This window comes from Amia ocellicauda, chromosome 1 (genome assembly GCF_036373705.1).
Source record: "Amia ocellicauda isolate fAmiCal2 chromosome 1, fAmiCal2.hap1, whole genome shotgun sequence".
NCBI classification, from domain to species: domain Eukaryota; kingdom Metazoa; phylum Chordata; class Actinopteri; order Amiiformes; family Amiidae; genus Amia; species Amia ocellicauda.
Genome location: NC_089850.1, coordinates 55,873,119 through 55,897,141, shown reverse-complemented (window position 1 = coordinate 55,897,141; position 24,023 = coordinate 55,873,119). Strand labels below are relative to the sequence as shown.

At 43.1% G+C, this 24,023-nt stretch overlaps 1 protein-coding gene across 2 annotated transcripts in view; it reads right to left on the bottom strand.

Annotated features, from left to right (window-relative positions):
- The window catches only part of LOC136753600 (protein Aster-B), a 125,031-nt gene that overhangs the window by 77,858 nt on the left and 23,150 nt on the right, over positions 1-24,023 (bottom strand). For both annotated transcript variants that reach the window (XM_066709871.1, XM_066709880.1), the window contains 2 exons: positions 19,672-19,749; positions 10,500-10,526 (listed from right to left, as the gene is read on the bottom strand). The gene's annotated coding sequence lies outside the window, so the exon portion shown is untranslated. Of the gene's footprint in view, positions 1-10,499; positions 10,527-19,671; positions 19,750-24,023 lie in introns of those variants that run through there.

The following is a 24,023-nucleotide window of genomic DNA, read 5'->3' as shown; positions in this document are numbered from 1 at the left end:
AAATCAAACAAAACCGGCTCTTCAGGGACACGTCTCAGACTAGTAGTAACGCTTCACATTTTGCAGTTTAAATTAAAAAAGGAAATTCGAGATTATGGATTTGGCCGTTCGTTAAAACTCTGAAGAGTTCTGCGAAACTGGAGTGTTTCATTTGAAATGACAGTCAGTCGCTATGAGGACTAATACTGGGAACGTTTACTGAACAATTTACTTTGTTATAGTCAAAACGGAGAGAGCAGGGGAATAAAGGCTGTGGGATCTGTGTTCAATCTGGTCTATTGTGCTGCCATTTTGAGTTTAACTACCAATCATGTAGTGAAATGATTTATTCTTCTTTAAGTGGAAAGAAAAAAGGCAACAAAAGTCAAACAATAAACGGCCTTGCTACTCAATAAAATGAAGCTCTCGGCGATCTCTGGAGACAATATCCACTCCCAGGGTGAGTCAATTGAACACACCAGAAAAGGCCACCGTCCCTCCGTCAGGGAGGTGTAATGCAATTGGCCAGGGGACACTGCCCTTATACAGACAAGTGGACAAATTAAAGGAAAAACTTGAATAAATGAGTGGAGGAACATAACGAATGCAGATGCCTCCAAACAGGTGTACTGCATGATACAATTAAGAAATTCACATCCTGTCATGCTCTGTGGCATGTATACAAATGCTGAGGAGGCCCAGCTGACCTCGATTTTGGATCAAGATGGCAAGAGGGGTCATTATTGGGGCACGAATGGCACGAATGGCATGGTTTGGGTCCACTTGTCCCCTTAGAGGTAAGGGTCACTGCAAATCATGACACAGTTATTCTGAGTGATCACCTTTATACTATGGTGACATTTCTATCCTGATGGGAGTGGTCTCTTCCAGGATGACAATGCCCCATCCACAGGGCACGAGGGCTCACTAGATCTCAACCAACTGAACACCTCTGGGAGATTTTGTACCGACGTGTTAGACAGCGCTCTCCACCACCATCATCAAAACCCCAAATGAGGGAATATGTTTTGGAAGAATGATGTTCATCCCTCCAGTAGAGACCAGAGACTCGTAGAATCTGTGCCAAGAGCATTGAAGCTGTTCTAGCAGCTCGTGGTGCCCAACACCTTCCTGAGACACTTTATGTTGGTTTTTCCTTTAATTTGTCACCCGTCTGTATGTGCGGTTGGTCTCTGGCTCTCCTCAGGGCGAGATGCTGACTGAGTCGGTTAGGGATGATGCCTTCTACCTTTGGCCCACATCTGAAAATCAATACCGGCTTCCGGGACAAAGGTGGGCTGCCCGGAGAGAGTGTGCGCCATCGATGTCCTTCACGTGGCTGATTCCGTTAATAGCGCAGTCATTCGATCCCTTCATTGCGGTTTAATGTCAAAATAACAAAATCCATCTGCTCAGTAAGAAAAGGACACCATGCATATTGTGACATTGTGTGTTTGTCCACAAGTGAAATGGATGGGTACGATATTAGAGATATGCTCTACAATACGCCATACGAGTATTTTTTTAGTTTTTTTTTCAGCGATCCATGCATCTTTTATTCAGAACTACAGCATCCTTGAGGAGCCAGGAAACACGGATATCCACACGCGGTGCCAATGAGCTTTTCCGGTTTTAACAACCTGGCAAGCTACAAAACTTTGAAGTTATACACTCACCTAAAGGATTATTAGGAACACCATACTAATACTGTGTTTGAACCCCTTTCGCCTTCAGAACTGCCTTGACATTGATTCAACAAGGTGCTGAAAGCATTCTTAAGAAATGTTGGCCCATATTGATAGGATAGCATCTTGCAGTTGATGGAGATTAGTGGGATGCACATCCAGGGCACGAAGCTCCCGTTCCACCACATCCCAAAGATGCTCTATTGGGTTGAGATCTGGTGACTGTGGGTGCCAGTTTAGTACAGTGAACTCATTGTCATGTTCAAGAAACCAATTTGAAATGATTCGACCTTTGTGACATGGTGCATTATCCTGCTGGATGTAGCCATCAGAGGATGGGTACATGGTGGTCATAAAGGGATGGACATGGTCAGAAACAATGCTCAGGTAGGCCGTGGCATTTAAACGATGCCCAATTGGCACTAAGGGGCCTAAAGTGTGCCAGGAAAACATCCCCCACACCATTACACCACCACCACCAGCCTGCACAGTGGTAACAAGGCATGATGGATCCATGTTCTCATTCTGTTTACGCCAAATTCTGACTCTACCATCTGAATGTCTCAACAGAAATCGAGACTCATCAGACCAGGCAACATTTTTCCAGTCTTCAACTGTCCAATTTTGGTGAGCTTGTGCAAATTGTAGCCTCTTTGTCCTATTTGTAGTGGAGATGAGTGGTACCCGGTGGGGTCTTCTGCTGTTGTAGCCCATCCGCCTCAAGGTTGTACGTGTTGTGGCTTCACAAATGCTTTGCTGCATACCTCGGTTGTAACGAGTGGTTATTTCAGTCAAAGTTGCTCTTCTATCAGCTTGAATCAGTCGGCCCATTCTCCTCTGACCTCTAGCATCAACAAGGCATTTTCGCCCACAGGACTGCCACATACTGGATGTTTTTCCCTTTTCACACCATTCTTTGTAAACCCTAGAAATGGTTGTGCGTGAAAATCCCAGTAACTGAGCAGATTGTGAAATACTCAGAGCGGCCCGTCTGGCACCAACAACCATGCCACGCTCAAAATTGCTTAAATCACCTTTCTTTCCCATTCAGACATTCAGTTTGGAGTTCAGGAGATTGTCTTGACCGGGACCACACCCCTAAATGCATTGAAGCAACTGCCATGTAATTGGTTGGTTAGATAATTGCATTAATGAGAAATTGAACAAGTGTTCCTAATAATCCTTTAGGTGAGTGTACATCCGACACTTTCACTGTGAAGAGAATAGAAAAGTAAGCCCAACTGACTGAAACGCCAGTGCGCATTCTTTACACAAAGTGTCCTTGAGGCTGCTGTCAGTGCCAACTACAGGCGCTCGTGTTGCGTCACAGGTTGCAGACAGGTGTTTCTCTAAGCAGCTGTGAGTGACATCATGCACACAATCTCACTGCACCAAACGGACGCTGACGTCTTGAGGCGTTTAACTTATTACGGGAGAAACTAAGCAAACATTGCAGAAGGAACCAAGGGGAGACTATATTGCTGATGGTGAGATTTGCAGTGGAGAGGATTTAAATCAAAGTATATGAATTCTATGTTATTAATACAGGTTCTATCTATGCAGTGTTTTCTTTCTTTCCATTAAGCACCAGAACAGCCCTCCTTCACATACCCTGGCATTCGAGGCTAAATTTGTATTGTACATGCCTGCTAGTGTCTCTCTCTCCCACTCCCTCTCTCTCTCTCTCCCCCTCAGTGATTAATGGCTGTGGCGTGGCTCAGCTCTCCACTATAGCTGTAAATTAACAAAAGTATGTCACCTGACAGCTTCAACAGTAATTAGGAAACCACCTGGGACTAGAGCATCCCTTTCTCTGGCGCTGTGGAAGAGGAGCAAAGGGTGCAGATTCGGTGGCGTTTCTTCACGGTGTGTTTCTATGCTGGGGTTGTGTTGTGCACGGCCCGCTGTTGGCTCCAAACACACAGCGCCGTATTAATGAAATATTTCCCAACGCGTAAAACATTCCCATCCGATTTTCTCTAATGAGAGAAAAAACGCAACCAAATTGTAAATTGTTGGATAGATCGATAACGATGCTAATTTAAGAGTCTCGGGAGGGTGTTCAAATGTTTTGGGTTTCTTTATGATTTTGCTTGCTGAGGTTTCCAATGCTGTAAATCGATCAGGGGGTGAAATGCATTTTGAATACAACCGTAGGACTCAATTGGCACAATTGGTCGGACTATTGGCTGGCTTAAATCAAACCTGTTTCGAATGCCGCTAAAACAAGAACCTCTGAGAAAATTGCAGCCATTCAAATCGACGTTTTGGTTCTCATTTCACTTTGAGCGAATGCATATAAGGGTCTAGATTTTGTTTCAGTAAAGTTGACAGCGAAATATTATTACTGATATTAGAACTAATAATAAATGTAATTGATACTTCAGTTGTCAGTTTTGGCTGCTCCTTGTCTTGAGCCAATCACAATCAAGTTTTCAAACCTTACTGTTCTTTCCAATACAACTGCTTACTGTCTACCACTTTGTGAAAGACAGATCATCTTATTGCATATTAGGAAACAAATCATGGAGAGATCAATCAAGCAATTACCGATTAAATGTTTGCTTTGGAGCATTGTTAAAGATAGTGATATTCCTTTGACATCAGATCACTCAGATATCATTTATTCTGTTGATGAGTGGTGCTCTCTCTCTGTTCAATAGTTCAGGTGAAATTAGAGCATAACTAATGGGGTGGCATCACTTTGAAAACACCAACAAACGTCTGCCACACCAGCGCTTGGGGCAAACATTTCTCTTTCAACCCACAGTCAATCAAAGACGGGTTTTCGAAGACATATTTGAGACAAGCATGACACAAAAGCACTAACACCCTTCTGTTCTCCATTCAAGCTATTCTTTCAGATATTTTTAAGAACAGCTACTGCTAGATTACGTTGCTCACAAGCAACACATCAGTACAATTTGTTTTAAAGCATTTGTAAGATAACAAGAAAAACATGCTCTTTACGCCTTTGTGCATATAGCTATGGTTTGTCAGTCACAACCTCGGCACAATCAATATCAATCCTGGCTCTGAAACAGAACGTATTGGAGAACATAAACCTGTTGCCATCTTGTGACTTTTAAAACTTCACGTCAAACATGCCCTTCTCGCGGTCTCTTTTCAAAGCCCCATAATTGCGTCTAACAATATCCTTTCAGCATGCAGTGGAAATGATGATTTTAGGCTTCGGAGTTGTGAGAACTTCTCTCAGTCATTAGAGTGACACTCATCTCGACTAATTAACCACAGAGAGCTAGACACTTATGCAAGACTTACAGAAAATTACATATCTGGTTATAAATCATTCTGCATTATACATGTATTTCATACCCCAGGATGATTTCCACAGAATGCTCCAACGAAGCTGGCGATATTGCCTTTAATTGGGGGGAGGCTACGAATCACACCGTTCTGATACTTAAGGGACACGTTGATGTTTATGTGGGACTTCAGTCCGACACTCGAAGTGGAATTCGATATATTGTGCCCAAGGAAGACCAAACAGATTGCAAAACAGGCAATTGTTGTTAAAATGTTAGTGAATTGATCTTAATTTGTAACATTTACATAAATAAATGTTAAATGACACCAGCAGATATAAAAACAAAGCTATGCTCAACATGTGTCATGCATTTTGTTCTTAATATCTGTTCTGCTTCATTTTAATTTAATAAACAATTTGTTGAGCTTCAAATAGGAGTATTTCAATAAAACAAAATGTGTTTTAATTCAGATTAGCACATTCTACCACGGAGTTTCAAACAACAACAAACATGGATCAAATACTCTCCCTTTCAATCAAATTATCTGACGGTAAAATAACTTATCTTGCCTTCCTCTACTAATCACAATCATTACAGATGGTGTTTATATTTACAGTGGGTACATAAACGTCTGTTCGATTTGGAAACAGTAGGGCAGGATGCAGATTTAAAGTTATTCACAGAGGAGGCAGCTCAGGAGACACAAACGCGAGTTCGACTGCAGCTCCTCGATGGATGGGGAAGCCGGAGGGGGGGAGACGAGACGAGACACGGAGGGAGAAAGAGGGAGAAGGGAGGCTCTGAATACCTGACCTTGTGTCGGTGCATTGTGAACAGTGAGACACCATTCTGCCCCGATGCTCGCCTGTCAGCGCAAGAGCAAGACAGAGTCCGGCAGGCAGGGAGGCCACGGTCGCCGGGGAAGATCTTTGCGGACGACGTGCTGCATCACGCCCGGCAGCCCTGGGAGAAGGCATCTGTGCGCAAAACCATCCTGCGGGGGCTGCGCTGACAAGATCATCTAGGGAAGACAAAAGTCTCCACACTTCAGTGCCGTCGTATATTCCTCTGCTGTCGTGCGTCGTCACCAGGAGAACCAACACCTCCACTAGCGAGATCTTACACCGCAAAGCTCCCCAAATCCCCGGATCGCATTATGTAAAAACTGCGACGCTCCTAGCCGTGCTGTGGAAAGCCGAGCACTACGGCGCTGATTCAGGACACCACAGTAATCGAATGACTCTGGAGGCAGACCCGCATCTTGTTATGAAAACCAGGTCAAAGCGACTTTGGCGAAGTCTCGGGTCGCAGATGCAGCAATGTTTGAATGCCAGGTATTTTCTGGTAAGTGCTTTTGATAAACTGGCAATATGCAACGGTCCTTTTCAGCACGGCAAAGACATTGATACAAGAGAGGTCTGGAGTTCTATATGCAATAAAATAATAATTCACAGGCAGGGACCCGACGGAGAGAAACATGTCGAGAGTGTACAAAGCGATGCCCTTAGATGGCTGGCGCTATCCTCTAAACAACTCAATCCAACAGTACAGATGGCTTGCAAGAGGTGGTTTCAGTAAGTCCTTGAATGTCTGATTATTTTGCCCCAAGTCAAAGACAGAAAGTGCGGAAAGTTATTTAAAATTCCAGCCTGAATTAAGTTGAAATCCCCAACTGAAACCTCGACAAGCTGACAAGCAGTGCTGGTCTATCTGATTCCCACGAATAGTCTTGAGGTGAGGCTTGTTTGGGATGGCTGGGAATGGCTGGGAACCCCCCCCCCCAGTCTCAAAGACAGCCCGCCTCTCCTCTGCGCTGCTGCTGTCATCGGCCGTCTCCTCCGCTGCTGATGGGAGCTTCTCTCTGCCTCCCTGAACGGGCGACTCAGCACTTTGCCCGTCTGTTTCACAGAGGAGGAGCACAGTTGTGCAGCGACCCCTCACCACCTACACCGGGGTATGTGTAGCGTGGGTAACGCTTGCCTCATCCCCGAGTCCCTCCTGCAGCTCTTCACACCAGCAGGGTTTCAAAATCCAGTGTGCTGCATGCACCCCGCCCCAGTATTCATAAAACACTTCTTAAAAAGCTTCCAGCACATACTGTTCTGTTCTGTCATTATGTAAGGTTTTTTACTTTTGTTTTTAACTGCATCGAAATCCTCTTCATGCTTTCACTTGATCCAGGTCAGAGAAAATACTCTTTCAAAGACTGACACCTTCCACAGCAAGGGTTAAAGTGGAAAACACACACGGAGGGAAAAGACAGAAAACAAACCCCCCAAAAAACCTGTGGGAGTGAACTAAAAATGAAATAGTGACTCACTGCGCTTAGAGAAGCACATAGCATAGGTGGGTTATAAAAAAATGCTAAAGGATAATAAGAGACAAACACTCAGTCAGTTATTTCTCACTATTTCAATTAATTAGGCTTGAGATAAATGGCGGAATTTACAATTGCTGCAAAATTTTGTTCATTGAACCCGTGTTCACACATCTCGTCTCCTTCGGCAAGTAACTATTGAATCGGGCATTTTGTCAACTTTTCTCTACTTTCTTTCTCTGGTTCTCATCCCCCAAGAGTCAGAGCCAAAGGCAACACAAGGCTCAGGTTATGCTGACTTGAACAAATGAGGGAGAGCATAGATTTTTTTGCATGCAGACTTAAGCAATGGATCAATGGTCCAGCCATTTTGACAGCAAGGCTTCATCCAGTAGATTATAATAAATGCATGTGAATCATACGGAGATACACACACACACACACACACACACACACACACACACATACTGCAATCCTACTTATATTAAGAAATATAAACTACACTTTAAATAAAAAAAATCAGTTGGGAAATCTGAGCTGTTGTCCTATAATTCATTGAAACTGCCCGTTTCAAGGAAATGTATTCGTTTCACTGCAGTAAAATGTCTGCTAGTGCAAGCAATTTCATTCATGCTTTTATTGGTGTTAATTTTAAATTACCAGTACTTTTTCTCCAAAGCACATTTTGGACTAGTCAATACCAGTAATGGCTCATAATTTAACTGCCAACCTCCTCTGCTGTAACTCCAAATTGCTCCGAAAGAGTCGAAGATCGTTTTCTGTGTAAAAGACGCTTTTTCTGGAAGAGCAGAATTACAAAACGCCCCTCATCTCTACCCGACTAAACACACTGTAATCCAAATCATTTTCATTTTTTTAGAAAACAGATGCGTTCCAAAACAAGCAAAGCGCAATAAATCCTGCAAATACATACAATGCAGATACCCAGGCTGCCCCACAAATCATCCGCCCAGTCTGTATTTAATATACAGACCACAGAAAACTTTGTTAGTACCTTTTTGAACTAAACAGACCATTCTGTGTAGAAATACTCAGATTTAGAATGATATCTCCTCAGCAAGGGGAATATTTTTGTTTGGGGGTTAAAAACAAAAATAAAAAAAACTTTTCTTGGTACGTAACCAACAGAGAGTTTCTAATAATAGTTGAACAGCTTGGTGCATCATTTTCATATGAAAAAGCAGAAAATAAAGCAGCACTTTAAATGCTTTTAAAGGGAAATGGCTTTTTGCATGAATTATTCACAATAACCTCAATACAAATAAAAAGGACAGTCAGCATGCGAAATACACGTTTATGACAAGTTTGAGAGCCCCTCTCTGAAGACCAAAGACAGGTATTTCTGTGGTCCTGAAGTTAGAGATATGGATCATTAACAGAGCGGTTTGGAGGGAGATTGACATTTAAGTTTGGAATAACATTTGTAACAAAACAATAAATTCAATATGCAGCGTGAAAATGCACACCAGTTTGCTCACCCAAATCATTCAACATACAGCCAAGCAGATATATTAATTCAACTAAACCCTGGTGAAAAGTCAATGTTGGATACAGAGTACAATAGTTGGGACATAAAATTCTTGCAGAGCTATGCAACTACATTGTTGAAATGACGCATGAAAAACCTTTCAGCTACACTAATCCATTTTACAGCATAATTTATAAATCAAGTTATTGTCTGATTAAAACAACTGCTCTTTCTATTGGTGATTAATAAGCAAATACAACAATTCAGAGATTCTCTAAAGCAAACAGGATTCATTTTTGTGATTGAATTGCACAGTGGATTAGAACGAAGAGATTCATAAGGACTGGTCACACAAACACACGCACACGCATATCTACTATTGTTCTGCCCTGCTTGCGGTGACTCATTTCTGAATGACTTCTTGAAAACTGCACATCCTATGAGCATCTATTGTGACCTTGGACTGCTGATTGCTTGGATTCAAACTACCAGAATTAAATCTTTTGCGTATTCTTTCTGCTGTATTTCTGATTTGAAACAGGGTCTTTATAACCTTTACGTCCAGAATATCACCCTGAAGGATCGAGAGAATTGAGCAAGCCAGTTATTGCACCTGTGGGATACTGAATAAAACCAGTCGGGAATCTAACACTATGCACTTTTAAGTTGAAATTACTGCTATGTGGAAAGAAGCAGACATAGACTAGCCTATAATGTATGATATAAATGTCAGGCCTGCTTGATTCTACTTATTGAAGGAAGGATAAAGATATTTTATATAAAATCCTCTGCTATGATGCACAAAATGTATTTAGTAAACCGTGAATATTAAGTAGCACTTAATTGTGCTTTACTGGTCCAAAGCAACAAGAGGTTTTCTAAAACCTAAAGGACGCTATCGTTCTGTAATGCCCCAGTATGGCAGGATGGCATTTTAGCAGAAGAAAGCATGTCGGTGCAAAAACACAAAACAAACAACGTCCTTCTGAAAACCCCCCATTTTCTCACAGCCTAGCCTAACAGCAGAGTTTGCAGCAGAGATACTCAGAGCACAAACAGAGTCCACAGGCACAACACGCAACCATGCTGAATAAATACAAATTGTTAACTCTATATCGATCTGTTGCAGAAATCAAAACATCATGCTCAGTTACCGCCAGTGACTAGAAACAACAAAGGAAATTAGATACAATTACTAATAAGCATAATATAAAACTAAGACCAGTTAAACTTTCACTGCTTTGGAAATGGTGGAAGAACTCACCTTTAAGACCTGGTTAGATGTTATTATTTTTTATCCAGGGCGACTTACAACATAAGTGCAAAAATACAGTGATGTTCCAAGTTTAAGCAGCAAACAGATGGGATTACCCAATTCTTTAGCACCAAAACTTAGCTGTGGCATTACAAATAAACATGGTATCCCACAAGAGATCTACCTTTCCAACGTGAATGACGAACAAGCACACAAAATAAAAAAGAAGGCATGGAAGCAAACAACAACAGTGCTTGTGACCGAAGCGGTGTGCCACGTTGGCGTGTCCAGCAGTGCAGGCCAACAATGGGATTCCACGGCTTGCAACTGCATTCATACATCGTCTGCACAAAGCGAACGGTGTTTCACAGCCCCCATACCAGCAGCACCGCGCACTTCAAGCAGAGCTACTCTCGACCACGGTGCCGATACCCAAAAACCAATCATTAACACTGTGCAGATTAATGAGTGACAGCTAAGAGGATGATGCTCAAAAGCCACTTACCTAAACTTGTCTGCCCCACTATCAGACCTGGGGAAAAGAAGAGAAAAAAATACATAAATCTTTAATACAGTTCACACAACGTTCCCTGTTTACTCCTGACACCAATTCGTGGCATTTACCTTCAGGACAAGAGGAGTAAACACAGGCCAGAACTTAAAATCAGTGATTCATGGGATGTGTGCGTATGTAATGTGTTTTCAACCAGTTAATTGTTTTCATGTCTTTTGTGACGTTTAAAGGCAACTAGACTCATGCCACCCACAGACTGCAGATTCCTCACTTCATAGAGAGTAAATCCCTCCATGATGTCACATGAAACAAACAAGCCAAACAACTCTCAACATCAACACCTCACACCTGTGCGGTTGAATTCGCAATACAATCAATGTGGAATCAACGCAGTTCCCCCTCTCAATTCCAGCATTATCTGCCACAACATATGGACTGTCAGAGCCAATTGAACTGCATCAGACAGTGTGGAAATGCACTTGGACAATACATTTGACCGGCGGCAAACACTCCAATACGACAGACCTTGTGAATCTATTATACGCATGCCTTTATATCTGTAGTAGCCAAGACCAGCTCTTCAGTCACACGTTTACTTGCCGCAAATGTGCGTCCAAGTGCGTGATTCACTACGGAGGAGAGAGTATCTCACAGCTGTACTGGTTGAGCTCACATCAGGCTGTCATTAAGCAAGTCGTGAAGAAGCTGGGAATGCAAAACTGGCAACGGGGCTGCGTTAGTGTTTAGTATTCAGCATGTTAACCAGAAAGGTCAGTAAACCGAGGCTCACAGTAACAGATGGTCAAGTACCATGATTGCTAGATGAGGAAAGAACTGCCTAACACTGTGTTTAGGAGGATTTTAATTGCTACTTAAGAGACAGTCATTATTGATGTAAGGAACAAAAAAAAAGAAGAAAGAAGAAAATCATATGTTTACACAGAGACAGTGGAATCATTTCCCATGAAACTGGGTAATTAAGAGCCAATCACCAGTTGAGTTTCACTTCACCTTACAAGTGCCAACATAGTGCTGCAACTACAGAGGAAGATGAATGTTCACATTGTTTCGTGCCGTACTCAGTTTGACGAGCAGGTTTAACTTTTTCAGTTCATATTCTCCTATAAGCCGCAGAGTATTATCATACAAGCAGAACAGTGCATTCTAGCAAAGATAGGTTTAACCAAGAAAAGCATCTCCAACACTGCACGATTTCACACACACACACACACACACACATATTATTAATATTAAACTGCATTTTGAGGAAGAACTTGTGTACATCTACTTTGCCAAGTACGAGAAATGTCTAAACATAAAATATCGAAAACCTGGAAAAAGAAAAGGTTATGGAATGAAAATTAAAAATGAAATTAGAAATGGGGTCTTTATAATATTACATTAAAAAATAAATCACCATAAAAGCTTTTCCCATTTCTTGAATTAAATCCCCCTGAATGCTGCAGTTATTAATTAAATGTATTACAGTGATATAACTAAAGCAGATCAGAGTCAGGCGCTCTTTAAAATCATGAAGCAAACAATCTAACCTCCGATTCAGTTTAAGGGCGATAAACCCTAAAATAAAATTGGACGTAAACAGCCTCCTCCAGCTCAGACCAGGAAAAGTTACTCACTTAGTCCTGCGGAAGGCCAGGTGCTTCTGGAGACACGAGACCCAAATGTGGCAGTCCTGTCTGACCGCAGAGGTACAGGAGATGGGCTCCAAGGTCTCGCTCTGGACCGTGGTGAACCCCCCTGGGACACCTCTTCACACCACACACATAAAGAAGCTCAAACCTACTGGACCTCCCAGCACACCCGGGAACATCACGAGTGAGGCACTGGCACGCGAGTCCCGTCTCTGTGCAGGTAAACGCCAGGCACTGTTTTGATCTTCACTCAACTCAATCCAAACTCATTTTCCAGCAAGAGCGAATACATCTCCGCACTTAAACCTCAGCCTGTCCCCGAACTGATATAAATACACATTTTCTTTCACTAGACCTCATCTGGACTTTTTCCAGCTGTCCTGAAACAATGTTTCTGCAATTGTTTTGACTAATGTATCTGTATGTATCTTCACCCATTGCTGACCTAGTTACACAACACCAACATTGCATTCCTGTTGGTCTCTTTTATTCTGTCATTCTCCCCCCGCCCCCTACAAAAAAAACACTGCGTTCGCTCCCAGAGAAATGCTTGTTTCACGGCCAATGTGTCACACATGGTAGGTTTATTTATGTCTTGTATGGGGAAAGGTAACTGCTTAAAAAAACTAAAAACAAAAGCAGATTAATAAGAAAGCAACTTATTATTATTATCTCTCCACAAGGGTGTATATGAGTCCCAGGAGAAGTCGGGGGATTTGTTGGGTAAGATCTCTGCAAATCCACACATAAACTTTGGACAATCAAACTGCTCTCCAAAACAAACTGCTAGTCTGAAAGTGATACCAAATAAGTGTCAAATATTCAGAACAATGAAGAACAACACAGATGCTTTCCAGACTTTCAAACTTTGCACAGCAAAACATGCTGGACTTCGATGGATCAGATGCCCAGATTATACCAACTACAGCACCTAGAACTGCGTTGATTATAAGATCTAACAAATACTGCATCTTCCAACTCATTTTGAAGTATCTGAAGCATCTGAATATGTCTGGAGAACAATCCTCCCCACCGCTGGATGGTCTCATCAGAACGGACACGCTACGGCCAGGTGAAGCGCGAGGAAAGCGTACTACCTTTCCAACGTGGCTCTGCTGCGACATGGATATTGTTAGTCTGCGTCTTCACAGAGTGATGAAAAATGCACCCCAAGAACACAGAAAAAGCCACCAGGGACATAAATGACACACAAACTGCCTGGAAAGTCATCACACGCATTTTCACCCACTCACTGGGCACAAGAACTTCAACCATATTACGAACTCCCATACACACAACCATCAACAGGGAATACAGCGAACCGGCACCGATAACTTCTCTTGACACGTAGCCTAGCAATGGTGTTCACTTGCTTTTAATGAACAGAAAGACAAGGGAGGGAATTAAAGAGGCGGAATACAAGCACGGCTCCGAACACATCCCCCAGTCCTGCTGCCTCTGCACATTTCATTTACAAACAATACAGACGCTGCCGCACGAATACACCGCAAGACAAGCACCAGGAAAAGGTCAAAATGACAGGAATAAATCTCAAAGCGGTTACCTGCAAAGGAAACATGACATTCTATGCCCGGGCACAACATGTACAAGCTGCAGCTGCAAAGATGGGTGACGTTCCATTAAAGGAAAAGAGGAAAAAGAAAAGACATCCTGTACAGATATGAATAAATACATAAAGAAAAGGTACAAATGGCAAATCCTTGATGTTATACTACCTAGCTGTGCCATGGGTGCTTAGCTGTGCCTTTGCTTCCCTGATCCGAACTGCACCTGCATTGTCGCGACCTTCTCGATATGTGTCTAGAAATCAAAGAATATTCAGCCGAGGAGAACTAGAGAGAGCGAGGGAGGGAGAGCGCGCGAGAGAGAGAGAGAGCGAGCATGCGCAGGGGAGGGAGGGAGGGAGAGAGAGAGAGAGAGAGAGAGAGAGAGCGAGCGAGCGAGCGAGCAAGACAGGCCTGCCTAACAGAAAACCAGCACAGCCCTGCGCTACTGCCTGTCAGGAGCAGCATCCACAGGAATCTAATGTAGCAGGCCACACCGGAGGCCAATCAAAGCCTCTCCCCTTTCCGGCGCCTTTTCTGCACTTCTCTGCTGGATCGGTGAAACGTTACGAGGCGATGGAAACACAGATCTATTCCGGTCGCGGATCGTTACCCGAGGCGGCGACCGCCCGCGTCCATTTCTAATGACATTGAGAGAGATCCGGTGGTGCTCGCTCCACAGCGACAGTGTGGGCTTGTTCTCATTTTAAGAACAAGCCATTTAAATGATAAATATGTAAACGCATTCAATGAAAACAATACTACATCTGCACAAATGCCACAGAGGGCGCACGAGATCCCTGCAGCACAGACTTAGTGCTGAAATGTGTCATTACATCGCTCAATCCTTTCCAAAAACTGGAGGCTTAGTTACGGGACATCGGATCTCCTCTCACCAGCGTGATTCCCTCGTCTTTCTCCCCGTTCTCCTTCTGGCTGGTCGCCAACCCTACGCAAACCGGGCCGATTCATCTCAAGAAATGTGCTCAAGGCCGAAAGCAGTGCTGTACGTTTTCAAGTCGATCGCCCTGATATATAGGAAGCTGCGATTCATTGCCTTGTAAAAATGGGGCAATATGCAGTAAAATGTCGCCGCTCAATTCTAGTTGCCTTGACATTCTGAGGACACTGATTTAAGTCAAAATTCAAAGTCTGCTGCTACAGTTGGAATACTGAGTGTGGTGCCTACATGCCATTTGAAGAAGATCTGACGAAAGTATAAACACAAGTGCTCGGTTAAAAGTAGTACTGATGCACCATTCCTTACATGGGATTGAATTACAAACATGCAACATTAACAATCGCCTGAAAATAGAATCTCCCAGGTGTGACAACTCTAAGATCATTCGATCGCTCGCCGACTCAAGCTGCTTTGGATTCAGGAGATAAATCTACACCATTACACCAAAAAGCATCCGATAAAACATCCCCGGGATTCAGGAGAGACGGGATTAACCTGCTCTAGAGACCTAGTTACTGGAGAAGATGATCCAAAAGCCTGAGGTTTCTCAATGAGCTCAACATGGGTATTAGCCTAATAACCCTGCAGAAAATAACTCGCTTACGACATTCAATGCAATACAATGTTTTATGGAAAGATCCCCAATTTCAGTTGTTAGACTTCTATACAGCTCATCAAGAAGACCAAAGATCAAGATTTTATTGACTATAAAACTACACACATTACTCTTCAACAATCGACAGAACTTTATACGAGTCGAAATGCATGGAAACCAGGAACAGCCAGTACTAAAAGCTCACTGATGCCATTGAACAAATCAAAGACTCCTATACACATAACATGTGGATCAGCGGTGGTATCATGCTTGTGGGAGTTTGAAAAGTCTTGAAACGATCTGACAGAGGCAAAACAAACAACACAAACACCAGCCATCGATCTAATTAGGCGCCCGTCGAGGTTAGCGTGGTGCTGTGGGTTTCCTCGGCTCCAGCACAGGTGCGTCTGAGGGGATAATGAGAGACGCTACAGCAGACGAGCAAGTCTTCAATTACCACGCGAGCAAAGACTGCCGCGGAGACGCTGGGAACACAGCGAGAGACGAGGGAGAAAATGAAAGATGCAGCTGGGAAGCAAGGAGCCGGATGGTGCCGGATTTCCCCTGCTGCGCATCTCGCCTGCGAGGACACGGCCGTGGGGAAACAAAGGCAGCAAATCGGTGCGTTCAAGACAGACGCACACACCAAAGTTTATGCAATCGCTTACAACGCGGACACGGTCGATTTTGCCGTCTACAAAAGCTCGCGACCGGTTTCTCATTAAGAAAATCATCGTAAAAAGTGACAGTACAACAAAAAAGAACAGCACTAATTGCTACCCGGCAATGTATCGCTTTATCAGAAGAAAAAAAACAGTTTGGATACATTTCATCCGGAGTTGCCAACCGCGAACAGCTCGAACAAAAGTGCACTTCAATGGCACCATGCGCACGTGCCTAGCTGCTGGTGTCACACTCCCCAGCCTGCTCAGACACACAAAAGAAATTGCTTTCCTCAGGCCCTCTATTGTCAAGGCCTTCAAAACGCAGCCCGCCCTCCTGGCCCGCGGTGCCGGGTCGCAATGTGACAAATGCCACCTCCCTCTCCCGCACACACCGGCGGAGGTTGTGTTGAAATCCAGGGCAGAGTCAGAGTCATCGCTCTCCCTTCATCCCGAGCGTTTCCGCTGTCACTGGCGAGTATCGTGCGGTTACAAAAACCCAACTACTACACACATTTACAGATATCCCTGCCTGGAAGACCACAAGGCATCAGTACTGATACAAGAAGTGGTATTCAGCACCTAATACAATAGGATAATGCTCATGGCATTTTTAATCTGACTCTACTCAGTTTTGTGCAGCAAAATAAAGTACAATGCAATTAGAAATGTTGAACCCGCAGCAATGACAATATTTGGAGGAGGCTTGCTTTATTTATTCATGAATTTATCGAGTGTCCTGTGACAACATACACAAACACACACACACACACACACACACACACACACACACACACACACACACACACACACCAGAAAAGCACGTGCAGCAAATCTGCCTGACTTGAAAGCACAACAGAAACAACTCAAGAATATCGCATATATAACCAGTGATGCTTGTGAGCGTCAACGCACAGGGCACAGTGTCAAATCCCTCAAAGATCTTGTATCCGCCATCGCTGCAGTTGTGTATAATTTGACGCATCTTGAGATAAATGCAGTGTAAGGTGCCTAGTGTATTAAATTCCCACAGTGAGAATTGCATTTAATGTGCCGGGTCTTTCACATACTTTATTAAATAGCTGCTGCTCTGTAAACAAACCATGTTTTGCGTCTGACTAAATTGAATTTGGCACAAAAGACTAATGCGATAATGTATTCCCCCTAGCAAGGCATCTGAATACACATTTGCATTGGCTGCGGTGACACGATTGCCTGGACAAGTACTTGAATTTAAAAAAAGAAAATAATAATCACATGGAAGCACAATACACTCACCTAAAGGATTATTAGGAACACCTGTTCAATTTCTCATTAATGCAATTATCTAACCAACCAATCACATGGCAGTTGCTTCAATGCATTTAGGGGTGTGGTCCTGGTCAAGACAATCTCCTGAACTCCAAACTGAATGTCTGAATGGGAAAGAAAGGTGATTTAAGCAATTTTGCGCGTGGCATGGTTGTTGGTGCCAGACGGGCCGGTCTGAGTATTTCACAATCTGCTCAGTTACTGGGATTTTCACGCACAACCATTTCTAGGGTTTACAAAGAATGGTGTGAAAAGGGAAAAACATCCAGTATGCGGCAGTCCTGTGGGCGAAAATGCCTTGTTGATGCTAGAGGTCAGAGGAGAATGGGCCGACTGATTCAAGCTGATAGAAGAGCAACTGAAATAACTGAACTGAACTGAACTGAAATGACTGAAATAACCACTCGTTACAATCGAGGTATGCAGCAAAGAATTGGTGAAGCCACAACACGTACAACCTTGAGGCGGATGGGCTACAACAGCACAAGACCCCACCGGGTACCACTCATCTCCACTACAAATAGGAAAAAGAGGCTACAATTTGCACAAGCTCACCAAAATTGGACAGTTGAAGACTGGAAAAATGTTGCCTCGTCTGATGAGTCTCGATTTCTGTTGAGACATTCAGATGGTAGAGTCAGAATTTGGCGTAAACAGAATGAGAACATGGATCCATCATGCCTTGTTACCACTGTGCAGGCTGGTGGTGGTGGTGTAATGGTGTGGGGGATGTTTTCTTGGCACACTTTAGGCCCCTTAGTGCCAATTGGGCATCGTTTAAATGCCACGGCCTGCCTGAGCATTGTTTCTGACCATGTCCATCCCTTTATGACCACCATGTACCCATCCTCTGATGGCTACTTCCAGCAGGATAATGCACCATGTCACAAAGGTCGAATCATTTCAAATTGGTTTCTTGAACATGACAATGAGTTCACTGTACTAAACTGGCCCCCACAGTCACCAGATCTCAACCCAATAGAGCATCTTTGGGATGTGGTGGAACGGGAGCTTCGTGCCCTGGATGTGCATCCCACAAATCTCCATCAACTGCAAGAGGCTATCCTATCAATATGGGCCAACATTTCTAAAGAATGCTTTCAGCACCTTGTTGAATCAATGCCACGTAGAATTAAGGCAGTTCTGAAGGCGAAAGGGGGTCAAACAGTATTAGTATGGTGTTCCTAATAATCCTTTAGGTGAGTGTATATCACTGTCTTGGCTCGTTGGCTTTTTTCTTCCAACGTCTGTTCACGGCAGGCATGTTACAAATGTGAAATCACAATATCTGGCAAGCAGTGCTCTGGGACACTCTTCTGTATTGCACGTGTAGCCTCCGAAAATAAACCTGCCAGATTGCCAAACAGTGTGGCAGTTTGCAATTTAAGAGTCCACCGCTGCCCGCCTTTTGTTTTCATGAATACATGCACTTCAGTGTATCGCACACAAGAGATTCTCTTATGGACAGCAAGTTGCAGAAATTTATGAATAGTGTGGATATGTTACGGTCTGTACACATCAGGCCGTCCCTGGGTGCTGCAGGTGACAGATGAGACGACTGCGGGCGGCGACTGCCCAGAGAACACAGCTCTGATCGAATGCTGCCCTCTAGTGAGGACAGTGCAGATTTACTAGAGAGACGCTTGTTCTGTGCAATGCGTCGTAAAGCTTCAGTCTTTCAAAGCTGCTTTAGTGGTAAGAGATTACATACGCTTAGCAGTGAGATGTAGTAATGGAAGCATAGCAGTCACTTATTAAACTGACTCCTAGTAGTGAATCAGAGATCGTGCGGATATTAAAACTCAAACATTAAAACCCCTTATGAGGTAGTTATGAATTATAAGCATGCAATCTCCTTTTTCCTGTGTTTGTGGTTGGTTGGCTGACAGTATGAACTCAGTTCTTCAGCTTAACCAGTTTCGTTTCCTGAAATCAAAACCACAGCCTCCGTATACTGAGAGAATTGTTCAGTTCTGTAGACACAAGAAAACTGATTTTAACTTTAAAGTGTGGTTGAACGCAGTCATTGAGATCAGCAAAGCAGTGCTGAGGACTCCCACGTCCCACCAGTTTAATAAAAAGCTGTCCAGTGTGAATGGACATGTGGGGGAATTATTCCTTATCAAAGTAGTAGCAGTAGTGTGGCTTCCATGTCTTAAATGATACAAATCAATTTTGCAGGAAAGAGATGCTTTACACTAATCACTAATTACACTAGCATTGAGAGTGAGCAGGCCTCTACTACAGCCTCACACAGAAGCGCCGGACACATTATTTATCTCGCTGGCTGTGACTCTCAAGAGGGAGTTTAAGGATTGGGTGACGATACGAGTCCATAGTCACTGGGATCAGCTAGAGAGTTCAGACCTCCGGTGGGTCCGACTCGGGACTCCGGGGCTCCGGCGTGGACCACTCACCTCTCCTCTCTGATGAAGGGTGTCAAGAAGCGCGTCGTGTCGTCATCGTAGCTGCTCTGCTGGCTGCTCGGCTGGCTGCTGCAACACAACACACACAGACTTGCATCAGCGGCCGTTCAGATGGGAGGTCAAGCTTTTTTCTGCCCATTTATTAAACACAACTCTTTTTTCTCCCTTCTACAGCAAGCTAATAAGGGACAAGTCTTATAATTCCAAATACTTTAGCATGAAAAACCCCAAATACTGGCTTCTCTGTTACTGTTGTGCAGGTCTACACAGTTGTTTTGTTTTTAATTGGAAATGTCAGCACTTATTATCGAAACAAAAAGTCTCATGGTTCTGGAGAAAACCGGCTCTGTGAAAGGATTGACCTCTGCCGAATCTCCCCAACGATTCCCAGTTCACTGTTAGTCACCGCCTAAACAACAGTAGAGAGTCTGAACTGAAGTCAATCGCAACCAAGTAAGAAACAAAACAACGACTGAAAGAGCATCTCTCTGAAACGGGAAACACAGTCGCAGCAGAAAAGCAACCGCAGTCATCCTCACCCACACACACGAAAGAAGGTCACAAATACAGTCAACGCTGTCTGAAACTAAAAGGATTGGGCATCCACTTCTCGCAACCGCTTTAAAATCATAAGCATGTCCCACACAGAGCCTCATTCCGAGAAGAAACAGCCCTGGCAATCTGAAAGCTTTCCACTAGATGGTGTTACCTGACACCTGCTGCAAGACACACAAGCCTTCAATACAGTCGGTATATTCCCACGTACCACAAACACTAACTAGTAAAAAGTTTACCAAAATATCACTATAAAGGATATGGAATGAACTTCAAAGCCAAAACCCCAATACATTTTCATAAAAAACAAGAAAAAACAGCCCGTCTCACAGTTGCTCACACACTTACTCGGAACCACTCTGGTTTGTCAAACCACACTCCAGTCACAGATTAAATATTCACATTTTCCCACGTTTGAACTTAAAGCATATCATCATTTGTTTTTCATTGAATTTTATGAAACTGGCACAAATTGGCCTCTCATAGCACAATTCAAAATCTTTTTTTTTTCTTGGTTTGTTATTACTACAGGTTTATTACTACTACGATGGTTTTATTTCTGGTGTTTCAATTATTTAAAGCACTGAATTACTCCCAGGCTTTATGAATTCTGCCAACAGCAACTCATAGTGTTTTCACAAACCCAACCTTATATCTGTACACAAAAAATACTTTCATAAACCTTACATGAATAGCAACTTGCACTTTTGCACCAATACAGTAACTTCAGGGGATTTTTAATCTTTTTTTCCCCACCTACACATACAGCAGTTGTAACTTTAGGTGGGAGAGTCACAGTGTAGTAGGTCTTTAACATTATTCACAGTTTAATTAAAAAAAAAAAAAAAGATTAACAGATCTTACAGAAAAAAGAGAGAGGTCAATTTCTGACAGCAGATAACATTTTTAAAGTTTTGCGCGTTTATGTATCTTTTTTTTGACAGACGTTATTGGTGGAAATTGCTTCTGTACTTTGAACGACCATTAAAATAACCCTTCGTTAGCATTATTACTGTTATTTTTGCTTAACAGTATAAACAACAAAACACACATTTCAAAACTCCCGGAACACAGAGAGTTTTCTTGAAGGCTAATGATAAATACTGTTGTATGGAAATCATTTTTCTAGTGAACCCCCGATTATCCAACCACAAATGGACTCTGTATCAACTTTGTGCTGTGGTCACATTGTTGAAATGTCAAGCTGCACTCTGTGCTACCTTTTTTTTTTTTTGGAGGGGTTTGGAAGGTCTTTAATCACCAAAAACCAGAAGACGGCCTTAATGAGGTCTTTCTTGCGCCACCATTGAACAGAGCCGAGGAGTTAATTGCAGTCGTATCAGATGCAACATAAAAGCAGCGACCAGACGCAGGGAGTTCAGACGAAACCTTTGCAGTGATGAATATTGCATGTCCCATTGCCGTCTCGGTGCATGGATACTACAATCACGGGGTTCCCGTGCGGTCTCCTCCGTGTGTGGATTAGATCTGACACCGCTGGTTAAAGCGGTTTATTAGCAGTCCTCTTTTTTCCTAACAGCCAAGGTCTCTGAGGGAACAGACAAATAATCCCGATCAGGTGCAGGGCATCTCTTACAGGGAAAATTACTAATAATGAATTATTATAGCTAACACACAATGATGATTCACTCATTGATTTCTATGTGTGTGTGTCTGTTAGTTTTTACTGCAGGATACTTCTATATAACCCCACCAATATGAACAAGCTGTTTTGCGTGTGTTACTAAAAATCCAGAGGAGCTTTTCCAGATCAGAAGGGACACACGCACCCGGGGACACAAATGGAAATTGGGCTTCAAGGCATTCAAGACAGAAAACAGGAGACACTTCTTCACACAGAGAGGCGTCACAATCTGAACAAACTCCCCAGCGATGTGGCTGAAGAGACAATTTGGGAACATTCAAAAACTGGATAGGATCCTTGATCACTTAGTTATTAATGGACACCAACCAAGCATGATGGGGCGAATGACCTCCTCTCATCTGTAAACTTTCTTACGTTCTTATGTTCTAATCTAGAAAGTCCCTGATTCCAACTCCAAATTAAAAATTTCAATACCAGCCCTATGAACTGATCTACTGCTCGCTGCACTCAGACAGACTTGTGCATAAGAATAGGTCTCACAGGTAACTAGATCAAGCTCAGTGTTCATGGTTTGTCTGGAGCCAAAGGTCAGGTGTACGGCAGATCCTGTAACAGGGGTTAAAATGGCAGCCCATGCCTGTGTGTTACCGACAAGGGGACGGGCACCTTCCGTACGGCTCTTCTATCAATTTTTAACAGACTCAGACGGAGTGCATATGAAGCAGGGCACTTTTCAGTCTCGCCCCATCCCTCTGCTCAGACAGCGCTTTCAATAGAAAAGACCATCGATCCCATCAGCTGCTCTGGCAGTGAACGCCCAACACTACCACCTGAAAAAACAGCGTTTCCCAACACACACAACCACAATAAAAAAAAACTTTTCCCCACAAAAAGCAACATATAATCTGAAGACAAATAAGTAAAACCATTGTTGTATCAAGACAGGAGAGAGTGAACTGCTTGCAAGGACTGCATCGGTTTCCGCCTTAAACCTCAACAAAGCATTTTATATCCTTTAAAGGCACATTTGTTTATTTTTGAATCCTGGTTTTCACACGGTCGGTCACCCGGAGAACGCGCTGTGTGGAGCATCTCAAGCTGCAGTTGTCTGCTCTCTGCACAACGACAGGGCAGAGGTTCACAGGGGAAATGGCGACCGAACCCACATGCATTGTAATCTGTGATAAAAGTGCTGCTCCCTGAAATCTGAATTAAAGGTTAAAAAATTAAATGTCAAAAAATTAAATGTCGTCCTTGGTGAACCTCAAGCTGTTTGTTTCTTCATAGTTACGTCTCCTGTACTGGCCAACAGCTGCTCTCAGTAAAGCATTATGGGATTTTGAAAAGTATTATTGAATTACTTAGGACTGCTGTTCCTGTTTCACGAGAAGCATCTGGTGAAAATGTTCAATTATTTATATTTATATATATATATATATATATATATATATATATATATATGTGGTACCTTTGGCTCTTAAGGCAAAAGCAAGCGTTAAACACAGCTGGCAAACAGACCATCGAAAGTCTTGTGGTCGGGCAGTGGCTGTCTGTGAAAGTTAAGGGTTATTCCTGTGAGTACGATTCCCACACAACTGCTAACCCAACTGAAATCAGAAAGGTACCACTTCCCCAAAACACACTGGTGTGTGTGGCTGCTCAATTGGTACTACTTCTGCTTTTAGAGTAGGTGCTGAAAAGCTCAAAAGCCCGGTAGTGAAGTCCCATATTTCCTTCAGTATTGAGTGCTGGAATACATACTGGAAAGGGAAGGATTAAGATTCTTAACAGACCTTTATTTACATCATACTGAATACGACACAAACATAATGATTTATTTCCAGATCCAATAAACTCAAACCATTTTCCTTCGTGATTGATAATGAAGGCCTAAGCTTCTGATTATGTTATTCTGCATGGTTCACCAATAAGATTTGTACTCACGTCAATGTTTAAGGTTTTAAAATGTAACTAATACAGGGAAGCACATTGTTTTTGGCCGATACGATGAATAGAAACAGTCCCAAGAGGTCACGTATTCATATTCCGTGCAGAGCTGTGCATTTTGAGCCCAGTGCAAGGTTCATACTGTTGCTTAAAGTGTTACTATATTAACAGACACTATACAACGAAGGGCACGCGGCTCAGAATTGTAACCCGAGTCCCAGATGAAAGGTGACGC